General features: G+C 43.2%; 1 non-coding gene across 1 annotated transcript; it reads left to right on the top strand.

The window, feature by feature from the left end:
* Positions 1-434: 434 nt before the first annotated feature.
* Positions 435-541, top strand: LOC126025205 (U6 spliceosomal RNA). Its single transcript, XR_007501247.1, has one exon. It is a non-coding gene; the product is annotated as a U6 spliceosomal RNA (small nuclear RNA).
* The last annotated feature ends 8,102 nt before the right edge of the window (positions 542-8,643 follow it).

The following is an 8,643-nucleotide window of genomic DNA, read 5'->3' as shown; positions in this document are numbered from 1 at the left end:
ATATATATATATATATATGAGGGGCCGGAGAGATAGCATGGAGGTAAGGCGTTTGCCTTTCATGCAGGAGGTCATTGGTTCAAATCCCGGCACCCCATATGGTCCCCTGTGCCAGCCAGGAGCAATTTCTGAGCCTGGAGCCAGGAATAATCCCTGAGCACTGCCGGGTGTGACCCAAAAACCAAAATAAATAAATAAATAAATAAATAAATAAATAAATAAATAAATATATATATATATAAGAATACTCCATGGCCAGAGAGATAGTACAGTGGGTAAAGTGCTTGCTTTGCATGTGTCCTACCCTTATTGAGTTCCCAGTACTCCATACGGTACCGTGAACCCAACAGGAAAGATTTCTGAGCGCAGAGACAGGAGTAACCTCTGAGTGCCACCGGTGTGACCCCAAAACCAAAAAATAGAAAATAAATATGGTGCTTGCTTCAGCTGCACATATACTAAAATTGGAACGATACAGAGAAAATTAGCATGACCCCTGCGCAAGGATGAAACGCAAATTCGTGAAGCGTTCCATGAAGGAAAAAAAAAAGAAAACAAATATAAATAATAAATAAATAAATAAATAAATAAGGCTGCCTATAGATCCACACAAACTGAGACTTGCAAACCATTGCACACCCAGATATCCTTAGCGTTTGGAAGAGGGAATAAACCAACCTGATTAGCTGTGTTCACTGTCTTGGCCTCAGGCTGTATTCCCAAGGATCTTGCAGGTAACATCTCTTCCTCTCTTGGCTAAGTAGACTCGAAAGGCAGACTACTTAGACTCAGCTGGCCTATCTGCTTCTGCTCTCTGGGGCCACTTTGCAGTTCCTGGAGCTCTGGGTTATTCCTGCGGGAGTCCCTGTCTTATGGAGACCAGCTTCCCCACATCCTGTCATTGTGCAAGCAACCCCCTCACTTTTCTCCTTTTCATTGCAACATCTGACTCCAGCCTGATCGCTGAGGGAGAGAAGTCAGCATGACCGTCTCTCCATATCCACAGTTGGATCCTTCCCTGAGCCTTAACTTCTGCTCTGTCCTGCCCCAAGTCACTTCCTTTTTTCATTTCTTGCCTGGGCCATTGTTTCAACCTTCTAAATGCCTTTCCGCTCCGGGTGCTTCCCTCCACTCATCAAGAAACCTTCCAGATTAGTCATTCTAGAGCCTAGAGCTGGGCCCTCTACAGTGCTGACTGCTTCCCACGAGTGGGCCACAACAGGGCTAGATGCTTTTGAGGGCCCTTGACCACTTGTTCAACTCCTGTTTCCTTCAGTTGACCATTTCACTTCTAAGTTTCTCCAAGTTTCTGTTTCCCAATCTACTATGAAGTTTCTGAAGTTTTTGCTTTGAGTGTAGCAAATCACCGTGGGTGGTTTATTGCTTATTATGTTTAGGAAACCCTGGTTTCTGCCTTATAAGCACTCTCAGAACTACTTATCTACCACTATCATATGCTTAGTTCGAAGGTTACCCTGGAAATACAACAATTCAGTAAAAACAGATGACATCAGGGCTGGAGAGATAGAACAGCAGTAAGGCATTTAACCTTAGGCACAGAAGGACAGTGGTTCAAATCTCATATGGTCCCCTGAGCCTGCCAGGAGGGATTTCTGAGCATAAAGCCAGGAGTAATTCCTGAGCGCTGCCGGGTGTGACCCCCCAAAAAAACAAAACAAAACAAAACAAAACAAAAAAACAGATGACATCGTGCTTTCAAGAACAAGGAATCTATTGAGGATATTAAGACCAAAGTCTTTTGCCCTCCACAAATCCTAACTAAAGCTTTTAAGAAGCATCCTTAGCTACTGCCTCTTTCCCACAAACAGAGTTGCCATGTGGTCAGTCCAGAGAGCAAGTCAGACTGGTTTGCAGATCCCTTCAAGAGGAGCTTTATTTCTTTTAAACAAAATTTCTTTTTTTTTTTTTTTTTGCCACACTTGTTGAATGCTCAGGGGTTACACCTTGCTAAGCGCTCAGAAATTGCCCCTAGCTTGGGGGACCATATGGGACACCGGGGGATCGAACTGAGGTCCTTCCTTGGCTAGTGCTTGCAAGGCAGACACCTTACCTCTACTGCCACCTCACCGGCCCCAAAACAAAATTTCTATTTAGTTAAAGAACTGTGATTTACAAAATGAATAATAGTTGAGTTTTAGGCATATAATATCTCAATATCCAACTCACCAGTGTCATCTCCCATCACCAGAGTTCCCATAACTCGTCATCTCCAACCCCCATTCTGCCAGCCACCTTGACAGGAACATTACAAGTTTGGTGATTGCAGCTTAGATTTCATTTTTTAAGAGTTGTTGAGTCTGTGCTTTGAGTTTATAGCTATTCCACTCTCTCACATCATCTATATAACTGAAGCCAGGACCCTGTACCTCATTACTTCTCTTTCTCATCTTTTTGTTGTTGTTGTTGTTGTTATTTATTTTGTTTTTGTATGTTTTTCGGCCACACCTGGTGACGCTCAGGGGTTACTCCTAGCTATACACTCAGAAATCACTCCTGGCTTGAGGGACCAGATGGGACCCCTGGGGAATCAAACCACAGTCTATCTTAGGCTAGCGTACGCAAAGCAGACACCTTACCGCTTAGCACCACGGCTCCAGCCCCTTGCCTTGATTTCTTTCCTTTTGTCTTTCTCCTCCTTAAGGATGATCTAGGAATCTTTATCACATCACATTTCCTCATGTTTATTCAATATACCACAGATAAGTGAGATCATCCTGTATTTGTCTTTCTTCTTCTGGCTTACTTCTCTCAACGTGATATCTTTCATTACCAACCAGGTTGCAGCAAATTGCAATATTTCATCATTTCTTTTTGTTTGTTTGTTTGTTTGTTTTTTGGGTCACATCTAGCAGCGCTTGGGGATTACTACTGGCTCTATGCTCAGAAATCGCCCCTGGCAGGCTCAGGGGACCATATGAGATGCTGGGATTCGAACCACCTTCCTTCTTCATGAAAGGCAAACACCTTACCTCCATGCTATCTCTCCGGCCCCGATTTCATCATTTCTTACAGTTGCAGAATATTCCATTGTGTATATAGAATCTTCACGATCCATTCATCTGCTGTTGGATATCTAGGCCGATTTCATATCTTATCTATTTATTAAGCTCAGCAATGAATAATGATATGCATATGTCCTTTTGAATAAGTTTTTAAATCCTGTGGTTAGGGTTAAATCCTCGGTTACATTTAACAAACAAAGTTGAATTGCTGAGTCATATGGCAGCTCATTCTGAGTTTTCTGAGGACTCTATAGTTTCCCACAGGAGTCTAACCACATAGCATTCCCATCAGCAGTGAATGAAAGTTCCTTTTTCACCCCATTCCCCCCCAGCATAAATTGTTACTATTTCTGAGATGCGCTATTCTCATTGGTGTGAGATGATATCTCATTGTTGTCCTGATTTAGATTTTCCTCATGATAGGTGATGCTGAATACTTTTTATGTGCATACTGGCAATCTTCTTGTCTTCCTCAGACAAGTGACTTTTTCTTTCTTTCTTTCTTTTTTTTTGGGGGGGGGGTTTGGGTCACACCTAGCGGTGCTCAGTGGTTACTCCTGGCTGTCTGCTCAGAAATAGCTCCTGGCAGGCACGGGGGACCATATGGGACACCGGGATTTGAACCAACCACCTTTGGTCCTGGATCGGATACTTGCAAGGCAAACGCCGCTGTGCTATCTCTTCGGGCCCCGACTTTTCATTTCTTAGAGGAGCTTTTCAACCTCATGAGTCCCAAAGGAGTTGCTGTTAGAATTTTTCAAGCTATACAAAAGGGCATTAAACATTTATAAAGTTAGAGATTAACATTTGGAGGCCGGAGAGATAGCATGGAGGTAAGGTGTTTGCCTTGCATGTAAAAAGTCGGTTGTTTGAATCCCAGCATCCCATATGGTCCCCCGAGCCTGCCAGGAGCGATTTCTGAGCATAGAGCCAAGAACAACCCCTGAGCGCTGCCCGGTGTGACTCCCCCACCAAAAAAAGTTAGAGATTAACATTTCTCTACATCACAACATTTTATTTCCTTCTCTAGAGTAACTACATATATCCATAATAAGTGACATCCACTATTTTTTTTGGGGGGGGACACATTCATTTGACGCTCAGGGGTTACTCCTGGCTATGTGCTCAGAAATTGCTCCTGGCTTGGGGGACCATATGGGACACCAGGGGATCGAATCGTGGTCCGTCCTAGGCTAGCACTTGCAAGGCAGACACCTTACCTCTAGCGCCACATTCCCGGCCTTTACATCCACTATTTGTGTGAGCTATTTTAGACTTTTTACCCAGTTCCATGCAACATATTGTTATAAATCTATAATTCTCACGAAGCAGCTGTATGGTAAAAGAAGACGAAAGGGGCCGGAGAGATAGCATGGAGGTAAGGCGTTTGCCCTTCATGCAGGAGGTCATCGGTTCGAATCCCGGCGCCCCATATGGTCCCCCGTGCCTGCCAGGAGCAATTTCTGAGCATGGAGCCAGGAATAACCCCTGAGCACTGCCGGGTGTGACCCAAAAACCACACAAAAAAAAAAAAAAGAAGACGAAGGCAGAGTATTATAAAGGACAGGAGAGATAGTACAGGAGTTAAGGTGTTTGCCTTGCATGTGGCTAACCCGGGTTCAAATCCTGGCACTAAATGCTCCACTCATTAATCATCAGGGATATGCAAATCAAAACAATAGGATATCATCCTACACCATGAGACTGGCACACATTACAAAAAATAAGAACAACCAATGCTGGCATGGATTGGGTGAGAAGGGATTCTCATTGACTGTTGGTGGAAATATAAACTTGTCTAGCCTTTTTGGAAAACAGTATGAATACCCCTCAAAAAAACTAGAAATTGAGGGACTATAGAAATAGCACAGTGGCAGGGTGTGTGCTTTGCATGCAGCTGACCCAGGTAAGACACGGGTTCAATTCCCAGCATCTCTGAGCCTGCTAGGAGCGATTTCTGAACACAGAGCCAGGAATAACCCCTGAGCACTGCTGGGTGTGGCCCAGAAACCAAGAAAAAGAAAACAACAAAAAACCAAAAAACTAGATATTGAGCTTCCATATGACCCAGAAATACCACTTGTTGGGATATATAGGAGTTTAAAAACACAATGCAGAAAAGCCTTCTGTGTTCCCATGTTCATAGCAGCACTATTCACAATAGCTAGAATTTGGAAACAATTCAACTGCTTGAGAACAGATGAGTGGATAAAGGAAGTGTGGTATATCTATTCAATGGAATATTATGCAACTGTTAGGAAAAAGGAAGTCATGAAATTTGCTTATACATGGATATATATGAAGAGTATTATGCTGAGTAAAATTAGTCAGAGGGAGAGGGACAGACACAGAATGATCACATAATTTTCAGGATTAAAAAAAGACAATATTATAATAATATCCAAAGTCAATAGAAATGAGGGCCAGGAGGACCAGTCCATGGTAGGAAGCTTGCCACAGGGGCTGGAGAGATAGCATGGAGGTAAGGCATTTGCCTTTCATGAAGAAGGTCATCAGTTCGAATCCGGCTTCCCATATGGTCTCCTGTACCTGCCAAGGAGCAATTTCTTAGCATGGAGCCAGGAGTGTCCCCTGAACACTGCCGGGTGTGACCCAAAAAAGGAAGAAAGAAAGAAAGAAAGAAAGAAAGAAAGAAAGAAAGAAAGAAAGAAAGAAAGAAAGAAAGAAAGAAAGAAAGAAAGAAAGAAAGAAAGAAAGAAAGAAAGAAAGAAAGAAAGAAAGAAAGAAAGAAAGAAAGAAAGAAAGAAAGAAAGAAAGAAAGCTTGCCACAAATAGCAGGGGAATATAGAGAAAGAACCACTATGATAATGACAGATGGAAATGATTACTCTAGACAAGAACTGGGTGCTGAAAGGAGCTAAAGCAGGGGTCTCAAACTCGCGGTCCGCAGGCTGTTTGTGGCCCTCTGTACAATATTTTGTGGCCCTGCCCTAGAGGAATCTTTTTTTGTTTTGTTTTGTTTTGTTTTAGTTGTTCGGGTCACACACCCCAATGTTCAAGGCTTTCTACTGACTTTGCACTCAAGGATCACCCCGCCTTTGCCTCCTGCGGCCCCCAGGTAAATTGAGTTTGAGACCCCTGAGCTAAAGTGATATGCATGATACCCCTTCGGTAACAATATTGCCCACCACAATGTCTAAAAGGGAAAAAAGAAAGAGAGAGAAGAAAAATGTCTGCCACAGGGGAGAGGCAGGGGAGAGGCCTGGGGGAGAGGTCTGGGGGAGAAGGGAGGGAAATTGAAGATATTGGTGGCAGAAAATGTTGTACATTATATGACTGAAATGCAGCCATGAACAACTTTGTAACTGTGGGAAAATAAAAAACAATTGTATTATGAACAATCTTGTAAACCACAGTGTTTAAATAAAGTAATTAAAAACTATCTTGACACTGCATGTGGCTTCCCTAAGCACTGTCAGGAGTGATTCCTGACTACTGCCAAGTGTAGCCCCCTCCCTCAAAGGAGTGTAATAGAGCAATAATGACCTGTTTCGGTCATTATATATTTAGGGGACAGCCCAAAGGGAACTAGTGACTGTTCTGGTTCCTACCAGAATGTCACCCACCCTTTCTCAAACGGTGCTTTCCTATTCTCTTTCTCTACCCAAACTGGTTCATCAGTTTGACATAAAACACCAGCAGATATAAAACTTACTTTAAGGAAGAGAGTTCAACACCTTCCAGTCTGCAAGCTTATTGCCACAAGTTCTCTCTCCACCCTCCAACTGCTTTGCTTAATGCTCACCCTTTCGGCACAGTTAAACTGAACTTTCAGGGTTCCAATATCATATTGGTGGTCATTACATAGCTCCATCCCACTGATTTTGGGACTATGCCCAGCTGTTTTTAGGGAGTACTCTGGATTCTGAGCTCAGGAATCATCCTGGTGGGTTTGAGAAAACATATGGGGTACTGGGGACCAAAAATGGGTGGGCCATGTGTAAGGAAAACACTCTCTCCACTATACTATCACTCCAGCCTTTATCTCTTTCTTTCTGCTACAATCATACAGTGTATTATCTTTCAGTGGTTCTTGGAGGCTACAGTGTTTGGACTCCTTAAGTAGATAAGAAACAAGGTACAGATTGTTTTAGTCTATGTCACTTATAAAACACATTTATGTTAAGGCAAAAAGCCCTATGGGTTGGTGAGAAAATTCACTAAAATATTGCATTAAGCACAAATTTTAGGGATACTGCATGCTTGTGGCTTTTACACCCTAACAGAATTTTCCTAGGAAAAGACTAATCCTTGTTTTTTTTTTTTTTTTTATTATGGCTTACCTACCTTTTCTTGGATATGAGGTGGGGGCTGACCAGGGAGTCAGGCCTTGTATCAAAATCTGGGGCCGGAGAGATAGCATGGAGGTAAGGCATTTGCCTTGCATGCTGAAGGATGGTGGTTCAAATCCCGGCATCCCATATGGTCCCCTGAGCTTGCCAGGAGCGATTTCTGAGCATAGAGCCAGGAGTAACCTCTGAGCGCTGCCCGGTGTGACCCAAAAACAAAAAACAAACAAAGAAAGAAATACTGTGACATGCAGTTGTCTGTCTGGCCTGTCTGTATCCTGTTGATAAGAAATCCACTCCAGGGTTCAGAGATAGCACAGGGGTTAAAGTATTTGTAATGACTGGACTGCACTTCCATCCCTGATACCATAGTGATCTCAGGAGTGAGTCAGGTGACTCCAGAATACAATCAAGGTTGACCCAACACACCCTTAGTCCCCTTTAAAATATTCTGCTCAGGGATTGGAGCTATAGCACAGCAGTAGGGTGTATGCCTTGCACAAGGCTGACCCAAGACTAACCAGGTTTGATCCCAGATGGTCCTCTAAACCTGCCAGCATCGACTTCTGAGTGCAGAGTGAGCACAACTGGGCATGACACAAAAATCAAAATAAACAAATTCTGCTCAGCATCTGGGGCTCAATGTATTAAAAAAGTTCTACTAAAGAACTGGACTTACAAAGCTATTAATAGTTGAGGTTTAGACATATAATGTTCTAGCACCAATCCCTCCACCAGTGTCCCCAAGTTTGACTTATAGTTTGGATCTCATATACAGTGGTCTTTTTATTTTTATTTATTTATGTATTTATTTATTTATTTATTGGGGGGTACACCCGGCAGCGTTCAGGGGTTACTCCTGGCTCTACGCTCAGAAATCGTTCTTGTGAGGCTCGGGGGACCAGATGGAATGCCTGGATTCAAACCACAGTCTGTCCTGGATCCACTGCGTGCAATGCAAACGCCCTCCCAGCGGTATTTTTAATGTATCACCCCTTTGCTTCCAAATGGAGGTTTTGCTTTCCAATCTTAATAAGTATAAGCCAAATATATGTCTTTATAGAAGAAACATCATCACTACTCCTTATCAGGGGAGACTTCGCTAAAAAATGACACTTGGAGGGGCCGGAGAGATAGCATGGAGGTGGTGCATTTGCCTTGAATGCAGAAGGTTCATGGTTTGAATCCCGGCATCCTATATGGTCCCCCGAGCCTGCCAGGAGCTATCTCTGAGCCTAGAGCCAGGAGTAACCTCTAAGTGTTGGTGTGGCCCAAAAACAAACAAACAAAAAAAAATGACACTGGGGGAC

The sequence above is a fragment of the Suncus etruscus genome, chromosome 12 (genome assembly GCF_024139225.1).
Source record: "Suncus etruscus isolate mSunEtr1 chromosome 12, mSunEtr1.pri.cur, whole genome shotgun sequence".
NCBI classification, from domain to species: Eukaryota; Metazoa; Chordata; class Mammalia; order Eulipotyphla; family Soricidae; genus Suncus; species Suncus etruscus.
Note: the sequence above shows the minus strand (reverse complement) of the source record. Positions and strands in the feature narration are given on the sequence as shown.